At 50.6% G+C, this 19,155-nt stretch overlaps 1 protein-coding gene across 1 annotated transcript in view; it reads left to right on the top strand.

The window, feature by feature from the left end:
- Positions 1–19,155, top strand: part of KANK2 (KN motif and ankyrin repeat domains 2) — a 71,438-nt gene that overhangs the window by 9,136 nt on the left and 43,147 nt on the right. Inside the window, exon 2 of the mRNA XM_075577485.1 lies at positions 13,233–13,305. The gene's annotated coding sequence lies outside the window, so the exon portion shown is untranslated. The remainder of the gene's footprint in view (positions 1–13,232; positions 13,306–19,155) is intronic.

Here is a 19,155-nt window from a genome sequence, read left to right as displayed (position 1 = left end):
CAAACCCCTATTACTATCCCCTATAACAAACCCCTATTACTATCCCCTATAACAAATCCCTATTACTATCCCCTATAACAAACCCCTATTACTATCCCCTATAACAAACCCCTATTACTATCCCCTATAACAAACCCCTATTACTATCCCCTATAACAAACCCCTATTACTATCCCCCTATAACAAACCCCTATTACTCTCCCCTATAACAAACCCCTATTACTATCCCCTATAACAAACCCCTATTACTATCCCCTATAACAAACCCCTATTACTATCCCCTATAACAAACCCCTATTACTATCCCCTATAACAAACCCCTATTACTATCCCCTATTACTATCCCCCTATAACAAACCCCTATTACTCTCCCCCATAACAAACCCCTATTACTATCCCCTATAACAAACCCCTATTACTATCCCCTATAACAAACCCCTATTACTATCCCCTATAACAAACCCCTATAACAAACCCCTATTACTATCCCCCTATAACAAACCCCTATTACTATCCCTATAACAAACCCCTATTACTATCCCTATAACAAACCCCTATTACTATCCCTATAACAAACCCCTATTACTATCCCCTATAACAAACCCCTATTACTATACCTATAACAAACCCCTATTACTATACCCTATAACAAACCCCTATTACTATACCCTATAACAAACCCCTATTACTATATCCTATAAAAAAAACACTATTACTATCCCATATAACAAACCCCTATTACTCTCCCCTATAACAAACCCCTATTACTATCCCCTATAACAAATCCCTATTACTATCCCCTATAACAAACCCCTATTACTATCCCCTATAACAAACCCCTATTACTATCCCCTATAACAAACCCCTATTACTATCCCCCTATAACAAACCCCTATTACTCTCCCCTATAACAAACCCCTATTACTATCCCCTATAACAAACCCCTATTACTATCCCCTATAACAAACCCCTATTACTATCCCCTATTACAAACCCCTATTACTATCCCCTATAACAAACCCCTATTACTATCCCCCTATAACAAACCCCTATTACTCTCCCCCATAACAAACCCCTATTACTATCCCCTATAACAAACCCCTATTACTATCCCCTATAACAAACCCCTATAACAAACCCCTATAACAAACCCCTATTACTATCCCCCTATAACAAACCCCTATTACTATCCCCCTATAACAAACCCCTATTACTATCCCCCTATAACAAACCCCTATTACTATCCCTATAACAAACCCCTATTACTATCCCTATAACAAACCCCTATTACTATCCCCTATAACAAACCCCTATTACTATACCTATAACAAACCCCCTATTACTATACCCTATAACAAACCCCTATTACTATACCCTATAACAAACCCCTATTACTATACCCTATAACAAACCCCTATTACTATACCCTATAAAAAACGACTATTACTATCCCATATAACAAACCCCTATTACTCTCCCCCTATAACAAACCCTATTATGCTCCCCTTATAAGAAACCCCTATTACTCTCCCCCTATAACAAACCCCTATTACTCTCCCCTTATAATAAACCCCATATTACTATCCCCTATAACAAACCCATATTACTCTCCCCCTATAACAAACCCCTATTACTCTCCCCCTATAACAAACCTCTATTACTCTCCCCTATAACAAAATCTATTACTCTCCCCTATAACAAACCCCTATTACTCTCCCCATATAAGAAACCCCAATTACTCTCCTCTTATATTAAACGCCTATTACTCTCCCCTTATAATAAACCCTATTACTTTCCCGCTATAACAAACCCCTATTACTCTCCCCTTATAACAAACCCCTATTATTCTCCCCTCTATAACAAATCCCTTTTACTCCCCCCTGTCCTGCCTAATACTAAACTTTACTGTCAAAACCTACAGCCCTTTCCAACCCCAGAGAAACATTCAGGGCCAGTGATATTTTTTGGGGCCTTTTAAATATGGCCACCATTGTGAGTTCCCTTAGGAACCCGTCACATATCCCCCCCACACCCCCACCTCCATGCTTTGGGATGTCTGCAGCCTCCTCGTTTGTTGTGTGGGGTGGTGTGTTGTGTGGGGTGTGTTGTGTGGGGTGTGTTGTGTGGGGTGTGTTGTGTGGGGATGTGTTGTGAGGGGATGTGTTGTGTGGGGATGTGTTGTGTTGGGATGTGTTGTGTGTGGATGTGTTGTGTGTGGATGTGTTGTGTGGGATGTGTTGTGTGGGGTGTGTTGTGTGGGGTGGGTTGTGTCAGGTGGGTTGTGTGGGGTGTGTTGTGTGGGAATGTGTTGTGTGGGGTGTGTTGTGTGGGGATGTGTTGTGTGGGAATGTGTTGTGTGGGGTGTGTTGTGTGGGGATGTGTTGTGTGGGGTGTGTTGTGTGGGGTGGGTTGTGTGGGGTGGGTTGTGTGGGGATGTGTTGTGTGGGGTGTGTTGTGTGGGGTGTGTTGTGGGGTGGGGTGTGTTGTGTGGGGTGGGGTGTGTTGTGTGGGGATGTGTTGTGTGGGGATGTGTTGTGTGGGGATGTGTTGTGTGGGGTGTGTTGTGTGGGGATGTGTTGTGTGGGGATGTGTTGTGTGTGGATGTGTTGTGTGTGGATGTGTTGTGTGGGATGTGTTGTGTGGGGTGTGTTGTGTGGGGTGGGTTGTGTGGGGTGTGTTGTGTGGGGTGTGTTGTGTGGGAATGTGTTGTGTGGGGTGTGTTGTGTGGGGATGTGTTGTGTGGGAATGTGTTGTGTGGGGTGTGTTGTGTGGGGTGGGTTGTGTGGGGATGTGTTGTGTGGGGATGTGTTGTGTGGGGTGTGTTGTGTGGAGATGTGTTGTGTGGGATGTGTTGTGTGGGGTGGGTTGTGTGGGGTGGGTTGTGTGGGGATGTGTTGTGTGGGGATGTGTTGTGTGGGGTGTGTTGTGTGGGGATGTGTTGTGTGGGATGTGTTGTGCGGGGTGGGATGTGTGGGGTGGGTTGTGTGGGGATGTGTTGTGTGGGGATGTGTTGTGTGGGGTGTGTTGTGTGGGGATGTGTTGTGTATGGTGGGTTGTGTGGGGATGGGTTGTGTGGGGTGTGTTGTGTGGGGTGGGTTGTGTGGGGTGGGTTGTGTGGGGTGGGTTGTGTGGGATGGGTTGTGTGGGGATGTGTTGTGTGGGGTGGGTTGTGTGGGGTGTGTTGTGTGGGGATGTGTTGTGTGGGGTGTGTTGTGTGGGGATGTGTTGTGTATGGTGGGTTGTGTGGGGATGGGTTGTGTGGGGTGTGTTGTGTGGGGTGGGTTGTGTGGGGTGTGTTGTGTGGGGTGTGTTGTGTGGGAATGTGTTGTGTGGGGTGTGTTGTGTGGGGATGTGTTGTGTGGGAATGTGTTGTGTGGGGTGTGTTGTGTGGGGTGGGTTGTGTGGGGATGTGTTGTGTGGGGATGTGTTGTGTGGGGTGTGTTGTGTGGAGATGTGTTGTGTGGGATGTGTAGTGTGGGGTGGGTTGTGTGGGGTGGGTTGTGTGGGGATGTGTTGTGTGGGGATGTGTTGTGTGGGGTGTGTTGTGTGGGGATGTGTTGTGTGGGATGTGTTGTGCGGGGTGGGATGTGTGGGGTGGGTTGTGTGGGGTGTGTTGTGTGGGGTGGGTTGTGTGGGATGGGTTGTGTGGGGATGTGTTGTGTGGGGTGGGTTGTGTGGGGTGTGTTGTGTGGGGATGTGTTGTGTGGGGTGTGTTGTGTGGGGATGTGTTGTGTATGGTGGGTTGTGTGGGGATGGGTTGTGTGGGGTGTGTTGTGTGGGGTGGGTTGTGTGGGGTGGGTTGTGTGGGGATGTGTTGTGTGGGGTGGGTTGTGTGGGGTGGGTTGTGTGGGGTGGGTTGTGTGGGGTGTGTTGTGTGGGGATGTGTTGTGTGGGGATGTGTTGTGTGGGGTGGGTTGTGTGGTGTGTTGTGTGGGATGTGTTGTGTGGGGTGGGTTGTGTGGGATGTGTTGTGTGGGGTGGGTTGTGTGGGGTGTGTTGTGTGGGGATGTGTTGTGTGGGGATGTGTTGTGTGGGGTGGGTTGTGTGGTATGTTGTGTGGGATGTGTTGTGTGGGATGTGTTGTGTGGGGTGGGTTGTGTGGGGTGGGTTGTGTGTGGTGTGTTGTGTGGGGTTTTGTCCTGTGTGACTTTGTGGAGTGAGGGTTGTGTGGCCTGATTTGAAACATCTGATAGCACGAGGCAGATGTGAGTCACAGGAGGCGTCGCAGGCTGAGCGCTTTCTCTGAGCACACGCGCGCAGGGCACTGGGAACAGGGCAGCGTATAGTGCAAGGGGAATAAGTGAGTCACAAGAGGGCTGCTTAGCAGCTAGGAGAAAGTCTGAAGAGGGGGGAGAGAGAGGGGAAGAGGGAGTGGGGGGAGGGAGAGAGGGAGGGGGGAAAGAGAGAGAGGGAGGGGGAGAGATAGAGAGGGGGAGGGAGAAAGAGAGGGAGAAAGAGGGATAGAGGGGTAGAGAGAAAGAGGAAGTGGGGGAGAAAGAGAGGGATGGGGGGAGAGAGAGAGACCAAGAGGAGGAGAAAGAGAGAAAAAGAGGGGGAGAGACAAAGGGGGAGGGGGGAAGAGGCAGAGAGGAAGGGGAGAATGAGAAGGAGAAAGATGGGGGAGAGAGAAGAAGGGGGAGAGAGGGGAGAAATGGAGAGAGAATGAGAGAGGGAAAGAGAGAGAGTGAGAGAGGGGGGGTAGTGAGAGAGCAGGGTGGGGGGAGCGGTGACACAGCAGGGACAGGACCGGTGACGCTGTCACCCTGCGGGACACTTCCCCTTGTTTTTACCATGTACTGTGTCTGATAGCACTGACCAAAAATGGAATAGCAGAGGCTGCAGGACGGGATGGAGGTGCAGTGACAGAGCTGTGTGTGTGTGGGGGGGGGTCAGTACAGGAATAGCAGAGAGGTGCAGGGCAGGATGGAGGTGCAGTGACAGAGCTGTGTGTGTGTGGGGGGGAGGGGGGGTCAGTACAGGAATAGCAGAGAGGTGCAGGCCAGGATGGAGGTGCAGTGACAGAGCTGTGTGTGTGGGGGGTCAGTATAGGAATAGCAGAGAGGTGCAGGGCAGGATGGAGGTGCAGTGACAGAGCTGTGTGTGTGGGGTCAGTACATGAATTGCACAGAGGTGCAGGGCAGGATGGAGGTGCAGTGACAGAGCTGTGTGTGGGGGGGGGGGGCAGTACAGGAATAGCAGAGAGGTGCAGGGCAGGATGGAGGTGCAGTGACAGAGCTGTGTGTGTGGGGGGGGGCAGTACAGGAATAGCAGAGAGGTGCAGGGCAGGATGGAGGTGCAGTGACAGAGCTGTGTGTGTCAGGTCAGTACAAGAATAGCAGAAAGGTGCAGGGCAGGATGGAGGTGCAGTGACAGAGCTGTGTGTGAGGTCAGTACAAGAATAGCAGAAAGGTGCAGGGCAGGATGGAGGTGCAGTGACAGAGCTGTGTGGTGAGGAGGAGGCGTGAGGAGGGAGCAAAGCAGGAATAGCACAGGGCACCTGTACTGACCCCACTACACTCTCTGCTATTTCTCTTCTGGTCCTCTTCTTCACTCGCTCTTTTCTCTCTCCCTCCTGAAAGGTGCGAGCAGTGTTCCTGGTCCCCTGTAAAAAGTAATCTACTAAGAGTATCTCATTCTCTTCTCCTACAAAGTATCTCTCTCCCTCTCCCTTCTCCTACAAAGTATCTCTCTCCCTCTCCCTTCTCCTTCAAAGTCTCTGTCTCCCCCTCCCTTCTCCTACAAAGTATCTCTCTACCTCTCCCTTCTCCTTCAAAGTCTCTGTCTCCCCCTCCCTTCTCCTACAAAGTATCTCTCTACCTCTCCCTTCTCCTACAAAGTATCTCTCTCCCTCTCCCTTCTCCTACAAAGTATCTCTCTCCCTCTCCCTTCTCCTACAAAGTATCTCACTCCCTCTCCCTTCTCCTACAAAGTCTCTGTCTCCCCCTCCCTTCTCCTACAAAGTATCTCTCTCCCTCTCCCTTCTCCTACAAAGTATCTCTCTCCCTCCTTATCTCGCTCCCTCTCTTCTCCTACAAAGAATCTCTCTCCCTCCTTATCTCTCTCCCTCTCTTCTCCTACAAAGAATCTCTCTCCCTCCTTATCTCGCTCCCTCTCTTCTCCTACAAAGTAGCTCTCTCCCTCCTTTTCTCTCACCCTTTCTCTCTCTCTCTCTCTTCTCCTACAAAGTATTTCTCTCTCACTCCCTCTCTCTCTCACTCCCTCTCTCTCTCACTCTCTCTCTCTCACTCCCTCTCTCTCTCACTCCCTCTCTCTCTCCCGGGTACCAGACAGACTCCAGCTGTTAGTCTGCATTAATTAGACCCACTAGTTCTCAGGTTTCCTTCCCCTGTTCCCGTCTCCATTCCTTCATCACAACCTCTCACTCACTCTGTCTGGCCTGACACCTTTATGACTGAAAGGCAGTGTGAGTATTAGTGTAACACACAGTGATAGCAGTAAGTGTGCGTGCATTCGTGTAACACACAGTGATAGCAGTAAGTGTGAGTATTAGTGTAACACACAGTGATAGCAGTAAGTGTGCGTGCATTAGTGTAACACACAGTGATCGCAGTACGTGTGAGTGCATTAGTGTAAAACACAGTGATAGCAGTAAGTGTGAATGCATTAGTGTAACACACAGTGATAGCAGTAAGTGTGAGTGCATTAATGTAACACACACTGATAGCAGTAAGTGTTAATGCATTAGTGTGACACACACAGTGAGAGCAGTAAGTGTGAGTGCATTAGTGTATGTAACACAGTGATAACAGTAAGTGTGAGTGCATTCGTGTAACACAGTGATAGCAGTAAGTGTGAATGCATTTGTGTAACACACAGTGATAGCAGTAAGTGTGAGTGCATTAGTGTAACACAGTGATAGCAGTAAGTGTGAGTGCATTAGTGTATCACAGTAATAGCAGTAAGTGTGAATGTATATGTGTAACACACAGTGATAGCAGTAAGTGTGAGTGCATTAGTGTAACACAGTGATAGCAGTAAGTGTGAGTGCATTAGTGTAACACACAGTGATAGCAGTAAGTGTGAATGCATTAGTGTAACACAGTGATAGCAGTATGTGTGAGTGCATTAGTGTAACACACAGTGATAACAGTAAGTGTGAGTGCATTAGTGTAACACAGTGATAGCAGTAAGTGTGAGTGCATTAGTGTAACACAGTGATAGCAGTAAGTGTGAATGTATGTGTAACACACAGTGATAGCAGTAAGTGTGAGTGCATTAGTGTAACACACAGTGATAACAGTAAGTGTGAGTGCATTCGTGTAACACAGTGATAGCAGTAAGTGTGAATGCATTCGTGTAACACACAGTGATAGCAGTAAGTGTGAGTGCATTAGTGTAACACAGTGATAGCAGTAAGTGTGAGTGCATTAGTGTATCACAGTGATAGCAGTAAGTGTGAGTGCATTAGTGTAACACACAGAGAGCAGTAAGTGTGGGTGCATTAGTGTAACACACAGTGATAGCAGTAAGTGTGGGTGCATTAGTGTAACACACCGTGATTGCAGTAAGTGTGAGTGCATTAGTGTAACACACGCAGTGATAGCAGTAAGTGTGAGTGCATTAGTGTAACACACAGTGATAGCAGTAAGTGTGGGTGCATTAGTGTAACACACAGTGATAGCAGTATGTGTGAGTGCATTAGTGGAAGACACAGTGATTGCAGTAACTGTGAGTGCATTAGTGTAACACAGTGATAGCAGTAAGTGTGAGCGCAGTAGTGTAACACAGTGATAGCAGTAAGTGTGAATGTATATGTGTAACACACAGTGATAGCAGTAAGTGTGAGTGCATTAGTTTAACACAGTGATAGCAGTAAGTGTGAGTGCATTAGTGTAACACAGTGATAGCAGTAAGTGTGAATATATATGTGTAACACACAGTGATAGCAGTAAGTGTGAGTGCATTAGTGTAACACAGTGATAGCAGTAAATGTGAATGTATATGTGTAACACAGTGATAGCAGTAAGTGTGAATGTATATGTGTAACACACAGTGATAGCAGTAAGTGTGAGTGCATTAGTGTAACACAGTGATAGCAGTAAATGTGAATGTATATGTGTAACACAGTGATAGCAGTAAGTGTGAATGTATATGTGTAACACACAGTGATAGCAGTAAGTGTGAGTGCATTAGTGTAACACAGTGATAGCAGTAAGTGTGAGTGCATTAGTGTAACACACCGTAATAGCGGTAGGTGTGAATGCATTAGTGTAACACAGTGATAGCAGTAAGTGTGGGTGCATTAGTGTAACACACAGTGATTGCAGTAAGTGTGAGTGCATTAGTGTAACACACACAGTGATAGCAGTAAGTGTGAATGCATTAGTGTAACACACGCAGTGATAGCAGAAAGTGTGAGTGCATTAATGTAACACACGCAGTGATAGCAGAAAGTATGAGTGCATTAGTGTAACACACAGTGATAGCGGTAAGTGTGAATGCATTAGTGTAACACAGTGATAGCAGTATGTGTGAGTGCATTAGTGTAACACAGTGATAGCAGTAAGTGTGGGTGCATTAGTGTAACACACAGTGATTGCAGTAAGTGTGAGTGCATTAGTGTAACACACGCAGTGATAGCAGTAAGTGTAAAAGCATTAGTGTAACACACAGTGATTGCAGTAAGTGTGAGTGCATTAGTGTAACACACGCAGTGATAGCAGTAAGTGTGAATGCATTAGTGTAACACACGCAGTGATAGCAGTAAGTGTGAGTGCATTAGTGTAACACACGCAGTGATAGCAGTAAGTGTGAATGCATTAGTGTAACACAGTGATAGCAGTAAGTGTGAGTGCATTAGTGTAACACACGCAGTAATAGCAGAAAGTGTGAATGCATTAGTGTAACACACGCAGTGATAGCAGTAAGTGTGAGTGCATTAGTGTAACACACGCAGTGATAGCGGTAAGTGTGAATGCATTAGTGTAACACACGCAGTGATAGCAGTAAGTGTGAGTGCATTAGTGTAACACACGCAGTGATAGCAGTAAGTGTGAGTGCATTCGTGTAACACACGCAGTGATAGCAGTAAGTGTGCGTGTATTCGTGTAACACACGCAGTGATAGCAGTAAGTGTGAGTGCATTCGTGTAACACACGCAGTGATAGCAGTAAGTGTGAGTGCATTCATGTAACACACGCAGTGATAGCAGTAAGTGTGCGTGCATTCGTGTAACACACTCAGTGATAGCAGTAAGTGTGAGTGCATTCGTGTAACACACGCAGTGATAGCAGTAAGTGTGAGTGCATTCGTGTAACACATGCAGTGATAGCAGTAAGTGTGCGTGCATACGTGTAACACACGCAGTGATAGCAGTAAGTGTGAGTGCATTCGTGTAACACACGCAGTGATAGCAGTAAGTGTGCGTGCATTCGTGTAACACATGCAGTGATAGCAGTAAGTGTGCGTGCATTCGTGTAACACACGCAGTGATAGCAGTAAGTGTGAGTGCATTCGTGTAACACACGCAGTGATAGCAGTAAGTGTGAATGCACTTCTGCAGAGCATTGCAGGGCAGAATGGCTCTGCATTCTCCCTCTTTTTAATAATAAAAGCTAACTGATCCCAAATAAGGAGAATCGTAGCCTCTGATATGCATCTGCACACATGCTCTGCACACATGCTCTGCACACATGCTCTGCACACTGGGGTCTGACTAATGAGGGACAATCTACTCCTTATCTCTCATGTCCCAGATTTAACTGACTCAGTGCAGAGCAGTGTGTATCTGTGTGCAGAGCAGTGTGTATCTGTGTGTGTGCGGAGCAGTGTGTATCTGTGTGTGCAGAGCAGTGTGTATCTGTGTGCAGAACAGTGTGTATCTGTGTGTGCAGAGCAGTGTGTATCTGTGTGTGCGGAGCAGTGTGTATCTGTGTGCAGAGCAGTGTGTATCTGTGTGTGTGCGGAGCAGTGTGTATCTGTGTGTGCAGAGCAGTGTGTATCTGTGTGTGCGGAGCAGTGTGTATCTGTGTGTGCAGAGCAGTGTGTATCTGTGTGTGCGGAGCAGTGTGTTTCTGTGTGTGCAGAGCAGTGTGTATCTGTGTGTGCGGAGCAGTGTGTATCTGTGTGCAGAGCAGTGTGTATCTGTGTGTGCAAAGCAGTGTGTATCTGTGTGCAGAGCAGTGTGTATCTGTGTGTGCAGAGCAGTTTGTATCTGTGTGTGCGGAGCAGTGTGTATCTGTGTGTGCAGAGCAGTGTGTATCTGTGTGTGCGGAGCAGTGTGTATCTGTGTGCAGAGCAGTGTGTATCTGTGTGTGCAGAGCAGTGTGTATCTGTGTGCAGAGCAGTGTGTATCTGTGTGTGCAGAGCAGTGTGTATCTGTGTGCAGAGCAGTGTGTATCTGTGTGTGCGGAGCAGTGTGTATCTGTGTGTGCGGAGCAGTGTGTATCTGTGTGTGCAGAGCAGTGTGTATCTGTGTGTGCAGAGCAGTGTGTATCTGTGTGCAGAGCAGTGTGTATCTGTGTGTGCGGAGCAGTGTGTATCTGTGTGTGCGGAGCAGAGTGTATCTGTGTGTGCAGAGCAGTGTGTATCTGTGTGTGCAGAGCAGTGTGTATCTGTGTGTGCAGAGCAGTGTGTATCTGTGTGCAGAGCAGTGTGTATCTGTGTGTGCGGAGCAGTGTGTATCTGTGTGTGCAGGCAGTGTGTATCTGTGTGTGCAGAGCAGTGTGTATCTGTGTATGCGGAGCAGTGTGTATCTGTGTGCAGAGCAGTGTGTATCTGTGTGCAGAGCAGTGTGTATCTGTGTGTGCGGAGCAGTGTGTATCTGTGTGCAGAGCAGTGTGTATCTGTGTGCAGAGCAGTGTGTTTCTGTGTGTGTGGAGCAGTGTGTATCTGTGTGTGCAGAGCAGTGTGGATCTGTGTGTGCAGAGCAGCGTGTATCTGTGTGTGCGGAGCAGCGTGTATCTGTGTGTGTGGAGCAGTGTGTATCTGTGTGTGCAGAGCAGTGTGGATCTGTGTGTGCAGAGCAGTGTGTATCTGTGTGTGCGGAGCAGTGTGTATCTGTGTGTGTGGAGCAGTGTGTATCTGTGTGTGCGGAGCGTTGTGTATCTGTGTGTGCGGAGCAGTGTGTATCTGTGTGTGCGGAGCAGTGTGTATCTGTGTGTGCGGAGCAGTGTGTATCTGTGTGTGCGGAGCAGTGTGTATCTGTGTGTGCAGAGCAGTGTGTATCTGTGTGTGCGGAGCAGTGTGTATCTGTGTGTGCAGAGCTGTGTGTGCAGAGCAGTGTGTATCTGTGTGCAGAGCAGTGTGTATCTGTGTGTGCAGAGCAGTGTGTATCTGTGTGTGCGGAGCAGTGTGTATCTGTGTGTGCAGAGCAGTGTGTATCTGTGTGTGCGGAGCAGTGTGTATCTGTGTGTGCAGAGCAGCGTGTATCTGTGTGTGCGGAGCAGCGTGTTTCTGTGTGTGCAGAGCAGCGTGTATCTGTGTGTGCAGAGCAGTGTGTATCTGTGTGTGCGGAGCAGTGTGTATCTATGTGTGCGGAGCAGTGTGTATCTGTGTGTGCGGAGCAGTGTGTATCTGTGTGTGCGGAGCAGTGTGTATCTGTGTGTGCGGAGCAGTGTGTATCTGTGTGTGTGGAGCAGTGTGTATCTGTGTGTGCGGAGCAGTGTGTATCTGTGTGTGCGGAGCAGTGTGTATCTGTGTGCAGAGCAGTGTGTATCTGTGTGTGCGGAGCAGTGTGTATCTGTGCGTGCAGAGCAGTGTGTATCTGTGTGTGCAGAGCAGTGTGTATCTGTGTGTGCAGAGCAGTATGTATCTGGGTATGCGGAGCAGTGTGTATCTGTGTGTGCGGAGCAGTGTGTATCTGTGTGTGCGGAGCAGCGTGTATCTGTGTGTGCGGAGCAGTGTGTATCTGTGTGTGCGGAGCAGCGTGTATCTGTGTGTGCAGAGCAGTGTGTATGTGTCCCCCCTGTCACCTCATCCCCCTCCCAGCTGCCGGAGATGTCCCTGTCACACGTCTCTTTGTGTCCCTGTACTTTTCTGCTGTATGTCTCTAATAATTACCCGCGCAGAGGAGCTGACTTCTGTTCTCCAACATCTGCCCCATCCCAGCCCTAGAGGTGCCAGGCTCTGTATCCCTGTGTCCTGCCCTAGAGGTGCCAGGCTCTGTATCCCCTGTGTCTGGCCCAAGAGGTGCCAGGCTCTGTATCCCTGTGTCCTGCCCTAGAGGTGCCAGGTTCTGTATCCCTGTGCCCAGCCCTAGAGGTGCCAGGCTCTGTATCCCCTGTACCAGCCCTAGAGGTGCCAGGCTCTGTATCCCTGTGTCCAGCTCTAGATGTGCCAGGCTCTGTATCCCCTGTACCAGCCCTAGAGGTGCCAGGCTCTGTATCCCTGTGTCCTGCCCTAGAGGTGCCAGGCTCTGTATTTCTGTGTCCAGCCCTAGAGGTGCCAGGCTCTGGTTCCCTGTGTCCATCCCTAGAGGTGCCAGGCTCTGTATCCCTGTGCCCTGCCCTAGAGGTGCCAGGCTCTGTACCCCTGTGTCCTGCCCTAGAGGTGCCAGGCTCTGTACCCCTATGTCCAGCCCTAGAGGTGCCAGGCTCTGTATCCCTGTGCCCAGCCCTAGAGGTGCCAGGCTTTGTATCCCTCTGTCCAGCCCTAGAGGTGCCAGGCTCTGTATCCCTGTGCCCAGCCCTAGAGGTGCAAGGCTCTGTATCCGTGTCCAGCCCTAGAGGTACCAGGCTCTGTATCCCTGTGCCCAGCCCTAGAGGTGCAAGGCTCTGTATCCGTGTCCAGCCCTAGAGGTGCCAGGCTCTGTATCCCTGTGCCCAGCCCTAGAGGTGCAAGGCTCTGTATCCGTGTCCAGCCCTAGAGGTGCCAGGCTCTGTATCCCTGTGCCCAGCCCTAGAGGTGCCAGGCTCTGTATCCGTGTCCAGCCCTAGAGGTGCCAGGCTCTGTATCCCTGTGCCCAGCCCTAGAGGTTCAAGGCTCTGTATCCGTGTCCAGCCCTAGAGGTGCCAGGCTCTGTATCCCTGTGTCCAGCCCTAGAGGTGCCAGGCTCTGTATCCCTGTGCCCAGCCCTAGAGGTGCCAGGCTCTGTATCCCTGTGCCCAGCCCTAGAGGTGCCAGGCTCTGTATCCCTGTGTCCTGCCCTAGAGGTGCCAGGCTCTGTATCCATAGTCAAAATATGTACAGTAGAATGTTCATTTAATTAGAATTATGAAACAATGCAATTAAATTTTAATAATAATAATAACACTTATTTCTTGTGTCCCCAGATGGAGACACGTTTGGCTACAGAATGACATGTGACCCTCGTGGACACGCTGGAAATAATCATATATACTGCAGGTAAATCTGCTGTCTGTGTCACTGTGTCACCCTGCGGGGGGAGGGACAGACTCCATGTCCCATAGTTCCCTCCAGTCTGTGTCACTGTGTCACCCTGCAGGGGGGGGGGGACAGACTCCATGTCCCATAGCTCCCTCCTGCCTGTGTCACTGTGTCACCCTGCGGGGGGAGGGACAGACTCCATGTCCCATAGCTCCCTCCTGTCTGTGTCACTGTGTCACCCTGCGGGGGGAGGGACAGACTCCTTGCCCCATAGCTCCCTCCTTCCTGTGTCACCCTGCGGTGGGAGGGACAGACTCCATGTCCCATAGCTCCCTCCTGTCTGTGTCACTGTGTCACCCTGCGGGGGGAGGGACAGACTCCATGTCCCATAGCTCCCTCCTGTCTGTGTCACTGTGTCACCCTGCGGGGGAGGGACAGACTCCATGTCCCATAGCTCCCTCCTGTCTGTGTCACTGTGTCACCCTGCGGGGGGAGGGACAGACTCCTTGCCCCATAGCTCCCTCCTTCCTGTGTCACCCTGCGGGGGGAGGGACAGACACCATGTCCCATAGCTCTCTCCTGTCTGTGTCACTGTGTCACCCTGCGGGGGGAGGGACAGACTCCATGTCCCATAGCTCCTGTCTGTGTCACTGTGTCACCCTGCGGTGGGAGGGACAGACTCCATGTCCCATAGCTCCCTCCTGTCTGTGTCACTGTGTCACCCTGCGGGGGGAGGGACAGACTCCATGCCCCATAGCTCCCTCCTTCCTGTGTCACCCTGCGGTGGGAGGGACAGACTCCATGTCCCATAGCTCCCTCCTGTCTGTGTCACTGTGTCACCCTGCGGGGGGAGGGATAGACTCCATGTCCCATAGCTCCCTCCTGTCTGTGTCACTGTGTCACCCTGCGGGGGGAGGGACAGACTCCATGTCCCATAGCTCCCTCCTGTCTGTGTCACTGTGTCACCCTGCGGGGGAGGGACAGACTCCATGTCCCATAGCTCCCTCCTGTCTGTGTCACTGTGTCACCCTGCGGGGGGAGGGACAGACTCCTTGCCCCATAGCTCCCTCCTTCCTGTGTCACCCTGCGGGGGGAGGGACAGACACCATGTCCCATAGCTCTCTCCTGTCTGTGTCACTGTGTCACCCTGCGGGGGGAGGGACAGACTCCATGTCCCATAGCTCCTGTCTGTGTCACTGTGTCACCCTGCGGTGGGAGGGACAGACTCCATGTCCCATAGCTCCCTCCTGTCTGTGTCACTGTGTCACCCTGCGGGGGGAGGGACAGACTCCATGTCCCATAGCTCCCTCCTGTCTGTGTCACTGTGTCACCCTGCGGGGGGTGGGACAGACTCCATGTCCCATAGCTCCCTCCTGTCTGTGTCACTGTGTCACCCTGCGGGTGGAGGGACAGACTCGATGTCCCATAGCTCCCTCCTGTCTGTGTCACCCTGCGGGGGAGGGACAGACTCCATGTCCCATAGCTCCCTCCTGTCTGTGTCACTGTGTCACCCTGCGGGGGGAGGGACAGACTCCATGTCCCATAGCTCCCTCCTGTCTGTGTCACTGTGTCACCCTGCGGGGGGAGGGACAGACTCCATGTCCCATAGCTTCCTCCTGTCTGTGTCACTGTGTCACCCTGCGGGGGAGGGACAGACCCCATGTCCCATAGCTCCCTCCTGTCTGTGTCACCGTGTCACCCTGTGGGGGGAGGGACAGACTCCATGTCCCATATCTCCCTTCTGTCTGTATCACTGTGTCATCCTGCGGGGGGAGGGACAGACTCCGTGTCCCATAGCTCTCTCCTGTTTCTGTCACTGTGTCACCCTGCGGGGGGAAGTACAGACTCCATGTCCCATAGCTCCCTCCTGTCTGTGTCACCGTGTCACCCTGTGGGGGGAGGGACAAACTCCATGTCCCATAGCTCCCTCCTGTCTGTGTTACTGTGTCACCCTGCGGGGGGAAGTACAGACTCCATGTCCCATAGCTCCCTCCTGTCTGTGTTACTGTGTCACCCTGCGGGGGGAGGGACAGACTCCATGTCCCATAGCTCCCTCCTGTCTGTGTCACCCTGGGGGGGGAGGGACAGACTCCATGTCCCATAGCTCCCTCCTGTCTGTGTCACTGTGTCACCCTGCGGGGGGAGGGACAGACTCCATGTCCCATAGCTCCCTCCTGTCTGTGTCACTGTGTCACCCTGCGGGGGGAGGGACAGACTCCATGTCCCATAGCTCCCTCCTGTCTGTGTCACTGTGTCACCCTGCGGGGGGAGGGACAGACTCCATGTCCCATAGCTCCCTTCTGTCTGTGTATGGTCACCTAACTCCTGCAGTGCCCTATATATGTCAGGGTGTAAGGTTTTCAGACATTCACCCCAGGCCTGGAATGTGTGAGGGTTAGAGGTACCTCAGGGAGGTGTCTGTCTCCCATGGTGTTGAAATAACCATTTTTTTGTAATTCCTCCTGAATTCCTGATTCCGGCTCTAATCTTATGGGGGGGGAAGGTCTGCTTTCTGTCACTGAGATAGGAAGGGGGAACCTGCCCCTCACTGCCCGGGATATATACTGTTCCATATAACCTCTCCCTATAACTCCTCCTATTACCCCATATAACTCCTCCCTATATCTCCTCCTATTACTCCATATAACCCCTCCCTATAACTCCTCCTATTGCTCCATATAACCCCTCCATATAACTCCTCCTATTACCCCATATAACTCCTCCCTATATCTCCTCCTATTACTCCATATAACCTCTCCCTATAACTCCTCCTATTGCTCCATATAACCCCTCCATATAACTCCTCCCTATAACTCCTCCTATTGCTCCATATAACCGCTACCTATAACTCCTCCTATTACCCCATATAACCCCTCCCTATAACTCCTCCTATTACCCCATATAACCCCTCCCTATAACTCCTCCTATTACCCCATATAACCCCTCCCTATAACTCCTCCTATTGCCCCATATAACCCCTCCCTATAACTCCTCCTATTGCCCCATATAACCTCTCCCTATAACTCCTCCTATTACCCCATATAACCCCTCCCTATAACCCCTCCTATTGCCCCATATAACCCCTCCCTATAACTCCTCCTATTATCCCATATAACCTCTCCCTATAACTCCTCCTATTGCCCCATATAACTTCTCCCTATAACTCCTCCTATTACCCCATATAATCCCTCCCTATAACGCCTCTTATTACTCCATATAAACCCTCCCTATAACTCCTCCTATTACTCCATATAACCCCTCCCTATAACTCCTCCTATTGCCCCATATAACCCCTCCCTATAACTCCTCCTATTGCCCCATATAACCCCTCCCTATAACTCCTCCTATTATCCCATATAACCTCTCCCTATAACTCCTCCTATTGCCCCATATAACTTCTCCCTATAACTCCTCCTATTACCCCATATAATCCCTCCCTATAACGCCTCCTATTACTCCATATAAACCCTCCCTATAACTCCTCCTATTATCCCATATAACCCCTCCCTATAACTCCTCCTATTGCCCCATATAACCCCTCCCTATAACTCCTATTGCCCCATATAACCCCTCCCTATAACGTCTCCTATTGCCCCATATAACCCCTCCCTATATCTCCTATTGTTCCATATAACCCCTCCCTATAACTCCTCCTATTGCCCCATATAACCCCTCCCTATAACCTCTCCCTATAACTCATCCTATTACCCCATATAACCTCTCCCTTTAATTCCTCCTATTGCCCCATATAACCTATGTGACCTAATGCCCCTGAGATCTATAACGGGGTAAATGTGGGTTATTGGCGCCTTTTTAAGTTAAAATCATACATACAGGTTTAATACGCTGTATTGTCTCTCTGGTAACCAAACGTTGGTTATTACTATCTTTACCTAATCTCTTCCATGATAAATCCGCAGGGTAATTGTGAATTGAAAATGTTTCTGCAATTAAAACGTTCATGTAAAATAATTAGCCAGCGGTTGCCAAACAGATAATAGTGCAGAACAAGAACTAACTTTTTTTATTTGTACTAATCCCTTTCGGGTTTTTTGGGGGGTTTTTTGCGGGCTCAGTGGGACTACCCTTATAACAGGGGCTCTCCTAGGTCCCCCCTGAGGGTGACCCCATTAATTCCAGCGGGGTGAGGAGGGGATGGGGTGAGGGTGTATCCGGCAGAAAGCTCAGCCATAGACCAGGCTGGGGTCAAAATGTTTATTTATAGAGAAGATTGATTCCATATAAGGGGAAGGGATGTGGGAGAGAGGGGGGTGGGAGGGAGTATTGTAGGGGAGGGGAGAAAGTGTAGAAGTGTGTTATAAGGGAAAGAGAGGGAGGGAGGGAGAGAGAGGAGGGGGAGGAGAGAGAGGGGGGCTGGGAGAGAGATGGGGGAAATAGGGGGTTGGGGAGAGAGGGTCCAGATAGAGTACAGGGGGGGGGAGAGGAGAGGGGGAGGGGAACAAGAGAGAGAGGGAGAAGAAAGGGGTGGAGTAGAGAGAGAGAGTTGGAGGGAGAGAGTGGGGGGGAGGGAGAGAGTGTGGGGGGAGGGAGAGAGAGTGGGGGGAGTGGGGGGCGAAGAGAGGGGGATGGAAAGAGATTGGAGGGGAAGGAGAGAGAGTGGAAGGGAAGGAGAGAAAGTGGGGGGGGAGGGATATAGAGTGGGGGGGAAGTGGGGTGAAGAGAGGGGGGAGGGAAAGAGAGTGGAGGGGAAGGAGAGAGAGTGGGGGGTTGAAGGAGAGAAAGTGGGGGGGGGGGATAGAGAGTTGGGGTGAGGGAGAGAGAGAGTGGGGGTGAGGGAGAGAGAGAGAGTGGGGGGGAGGGGAGAGAAAGTGGGGGGAAGGGAGATAGAGGGAGAGAGAGTGGGGGAGAGAGAGTGGGGGTGAGGGAGAGAGAGAGAGTGGGAAGTGGGGGAGAAGAGAGGGGAGAGGGAAAGAGAGTGGAGGGGAAGGAGAGAGAGCAGGAAAGAAAAGAGAAAGAGAGGGATAGAAGGGCAGAAAGGGGGAGAGTTAGAGAGTTGGAGAGGGTAAGGGGGTGACAGAGAGGGAGAGGACAAGAGAAGGAGCGAGAGAAAGAGTGAAAGAGAGAGGGGGATAAGGCAAGAAAGGGAGGAGAGAGAGAGGGGGATAAGGCAAGAAAGGGAGGAGAGAGAGAGGGAGGAAGGGAGAGAGGGCAAGAAAAAGAGAAAAGGAGAGAGTGCGAGAGAGAGAATGGAGAGTGGGAGAGACCTGGATAAAAGGGGAGAGAGTGTGTGTGCTCACGCGTGTACTGTATGTGTGTGCTCACGCGTGTATGTGTGTGCTCACACGTGTATGTGTGTGCTCACGCGTGTATGCGTGTGCTCACGCGTGTATGCGTGTGCTCACGCGTTGTGCATATTGCATGATGAGCCTTAACTATGATATTCAACAGACTTCAGCTAAACCCCGAGGACACCATTAAAATAACCCAGCTAATGAAACGGCGTCAGACTATAGGACTTCCCTCCCTGCAGAGGTCTGTAGGGGGTCCCCGGGCCCCCCCGCTGCGGCACAATAATACAACACCTCCGGGGAATAGAAAAAGCACCCACTATAAATAAACACACCCAACCTGGAATAGCAGAGAGGTGCAGGGCAGGACGAAGGCGTAGTGACAGAGCTGTGTGTGGGGGGATCAGTACAGGAATAGCAGAGAGGTGCAGGGCAGGACGGAGGCGCAGTGACAGAGCTGTGTGTGGGGGGATCAGTACAGGAATAGCAGAGAGGTGCAGGGCAGGATGGAGGTGCAGTGATAGGTGTGTGTGTGTGTGTGTGTGTGTGTGTGTGTGTGTGTGTGTGTGTGTGTGTGTGTGTGTGTGTGTGTGTGTGTGTGTGTGTGTGTGTAACAGTA

This window comes from Ascaphus truei, chromosome 20, assembly GCF_040206685.1.
Source record: "Ascaphus truei isolate aAscTru1 chromosome 20, aAscTru1.hap1, whole genome shotgun sequence".
Classification (NCBI taxonomy): domain Eukaryota; kingdom Metazoa; phylum Chordata; class Amphibia; order Anura; family Ascaphidae; genus Ascaphus; species Ascaphus truei.
This window is presented reverse-complemented; position numbering and strand designations above follow the sequence as displayed.